Genomic DNA, 3,764 nt, shown 5'->3' on the forward strand with positions numbered 1-3,764 from the left:
TGCTGAGTTTTTGGGATGCTGCTTTTATGACCGAAGGCATAATGGGCAACTGGTTATGGAGAATCACAGGCTCAATGTCTGCAAGGGCCTCTATTTCCAGGAGGTCCCAGTATGTGGCCAACATTTTTTGCTTTAATGCTATATATAGTGCAGGGTCAGGAATGTCAGTTTCTCGTTTCAAAAGTTTGTGGGCTGCCTATGGCCATCATAGTTGTCCAGAGACTTCAGGAGGTATGAAAGGAGGTTGCTAAACCTTCTATAGTGAATCTATCAAGTGCCTGTCATTCTTTTTTTCCTAAATCAATGATTTTAATAACAAAATATATACTTCTGATGGAAAATAACTGAGCTCATTGGTCTGTAGTCTTTTAAACAAAGAAATCTGATTTTTAGCTGACAGTAAGTATCGAAGCTGTCGAGATCCATACGATTCAATGACTCTCCATTTTTATGAAAAGATAAACCTTGTTCTTGTTTCCTCTTATGAGGGATATTTTACTGAGATGAGAAGACAAATTTCATTTTTCAGAAGATAGCTTTACTTTGGTCTTATTTTCTTCCTGTTAAGCTCATACACAATAGCATGTCTTGTGAGACTTTGTTTCATAGCCAACCTTTTGCCACAGCCAGCATGTTCACACATAAATGGCTGATTCTCCTTATGAAAAGAAAGAAGACAGCTCTGGAGATTAAATACAGTTCTGCTGCAGCCGTCTCTTGGATGTTGACATACATCTCATTCTGAGGCATGAGTTTTCACAGATTATTTGAGATAATCTTCACATTTGAATGTTTTCTGGCATACATCATATGTTATTTCCTTTTTATGGATTTCTCTCATGTGCTTTGGAAGCTCTGTCCATGTTTCTGCCACAAAATAACATCCCTATTGACATATATTTTTCTGATGAACCTGCATCTGTCCTCTCAGCCTGCAGGGTGAAACAAAGTGTTTTCCACATCCTTCAAGGTTAAACTTGAATAGTGGTTTATTTTCATGCTGGCACTGATGGATTTTCAGCTGCTGATGCTTCTTAAAGGTCTTCTTACATCCTTCAAAATTGCATACATATTGCTTTTGCAGATTTTCATGTTTGCATGCAAAATGTTTCTTCCAGTTGGATTTTGTGTGGGATTTTTTTTTTTTTTTTTATCACAGCCATTAGCAGAACAAATAAAAGGCTTTTATCCAATGTGAATCAGGATGTGGCAATTCAGATGGTAGCTCCCGATGAACACTTTGCCACACCCTTTGTAGTCACGGGCCTCTGCAAGATCAGCTAAATTTAAGATGGACGGAATTTAGAGCCTTTTATTTGAGTGATCCCCATTTAAGGTGAGTTTATTTAGAAACAGCAGTATCAGAGACATTAAGTAGAATTTGTAAATTGGAATATATTGCCTCCAGAATGAAAAAAGAACTAAAAGATGTTGAATGTTTATGTTTATAATGAGTATGTCAAATAAAACTTCTCAGGGGAAGATGTTATCAACTTAACATCAAACCTGTGCTGCTGGAGAAAGGCGGGTGCAATTAAGCTCTTGTCTGCAAAGATTGCATGCAATGGCAACACTATTGAGTTGCCCTACAAGGTGACCTAGGAAAAGTATACTTTTTTCCTTGGAGATAAAGGCAAAATACAGTCAAGAGGCCATTGAAATAGCCACCAAAGATAAATATTAGCAAAATCTACAATAGCAAAGTATTTACTGGTTATTAGTTAAATGATGTCAATAATTTTAATATTAGGTATTATGCATGAGGATCACAATAGACGAAACCACGGCATTGTAATAAACCACCCTGATGCATCTGTCTTTACTTATTTTTTTGAGGTTTGCAAATGTTAGGTTTTATATAAATAAGTTTGAGTTCTTGAAGGTCCTTTTAAAATTTACATTGGAACATCTTAACTGTTGTAATAAGGGGACCCATAGGGTCTTATTTCTCAAGCTAATTTTTCCATGCCAAAAACTTAATTTTAATGCATTACTCATTGTATCAGAACATATATGCTTAAAATGGAATTTAGAAAATACTAAAATGAAAAGAATACCTATTTTTTCTCTATTTAAAATTTTTAAAAAATTGTTGTTTTGATTTGTTTTGTTTCATTTTTTAAGAGATGAGGGTCTCATTATGTTGCCAAGGCTGGCATGCAGTGGCTATTCACAGGTGCAATCATAGCTCACTACAACTGCAAACTCCTAGCCTCAAGTGATCCTCCTCAGCCTCGCAAGTAATTGGGACTACAGGCATGTACTACTGGACTGGGCTCTATTTTATATTTAGTTACTCTCCCAAGAATATCGGAAGTATTATGTTTAAATTTAGTGAGATCCTTGAGTAGAACTACAAGTTGAGACCCAGTATGATTAAGTCTGTAAAGCTTTGTCAATTGGTGTATTTTAGCAGATCTTAAAGTTAAGTTAGAACCTATATTTTACAGACACAAAAGCCTGATCAGTACAATTTTTATATTAGTTTTATAAAAAATATTTTAGCAGATTTTTGGATTTCTAATTGGGTTAATTTATGTACAATTTTTTTTGTGTATATACATATATAGAGTTATATAAGTAAATAAATATATATCTATGTACACACACTATTTATTTTAAAATTTCTTCTCTTGCGTCAAGGTTTTCTCTTTATTCCAGTATTTTTCCTCTGTTTTGGGCTTCTAGCCTCCCGAAGTCATGATTTTTAGTTTCCGTCTGTGTCTCATAGTTACAGGAAAGGAGTGGAGGAAAGAACCCAGTGGTCTGCCTCATAGGCAGCCATTCTTCATCCTAAGGCTTCTCAGTCTACCTGTGAAAGATTGGGATTTCACTTGAGAGCTGTAGTCACCTCTCCTTGGGTCAGGCAATAAGTTCCTTTAAGTTTTTGTCCCTTTTCATGTTGACCTGCAGGGGCACTTACTAAAGCCCAATCACACTGGCTAGGGGTCTTACATCATTTAAACAACTGGGTAACTTTTGCAGGTGTTCAGAAGGGGGTTGCTGGGGTGAGATACTTGTTTTCTTGCCACAGACAGCCTCTCAGGGTTAAACATTGAATGGCTGGTATCCAACGGGGTAGCCCATGATATTCCTGAGGATCTGGGGAACTTGAAGTTCCCTAAAAACAACAGCAACAAAATACACAGCAAAGAAGACAGGTCGACAACTACCTGACCAGAGCAACACTGACTATGAGACAGAGGTGCCATTGCTTTACCATGGGGGAACCCAGCCAACATCTTTATTTAAAGGTTGCATGAAACACATAGACAAATCATCATTCTGCCCTAAGTAATAATTACAAACCAAAAAGTATCCGAGACAAGTCTCAATCAAGTTAGAAGTTTATTTTGCCAAGGTTAAGGACATGCCTGTGACACAGCCTCAGGAAGTCCTGACAATATGTGCAGGGCAGTTGTGCTATAGCTTGGTTGTAAACATTTTAGGGAGACAGAAGACATCAATCAATACATGTAAGATGTACATTAGTTTGGTCTGGAAAGGTGGGACAACTTGAAGTGGTGGAGGCTTCCAGGTCATAGGTAGATTCAAAGATTTTCTGATGGGCACTTTGTTGCAAGAGTTTATCTAAAGATATGGAATAGAAGAAAGTGCATTAAGACAAGGTTTATTGAGATCAAGGTTCTTGTTGTGCAGGTGAAGCCATCAGGTAGCAGGCTTCAGAGAGAATAGATTGTAAATGTTTCTGATCAAACTGAAATAGTCTGCTCTATCAGTTATAGGGTCTCTGTTTTAATGTT

General features: G+C 36.9%; 1 pseudogene; it reads right to left on the bottom strand.

The window, feature by feature from the left end:
• Nucleotides 1-309: 309 nt before the first annotated feature.
• LOC117072160 lies at nucleotides 310-1,263 on the bottom strand (annotated as a pseudogene).
• Between the last annotated feature and the right edge of the window lie 2,501 nt (nucleotides 1,264-3,764).

Source organism: Trachypithecus francoisi, unplaced genomic scaffold, assembly GCF_009764315.1.
Source record: "Trachypithecus francoisi isolate TF-2019V2 unplaced genomic scaffold, Tfra_2.0 Lachesis_group4, whole genome shotgun sequence".
Lineage (NCBI taxonomy): Eukaryota > Metazoa > Chordata > Mammalia > Primates > Cercopithecidae > Trachypithecus > Trachypithecus francoisi.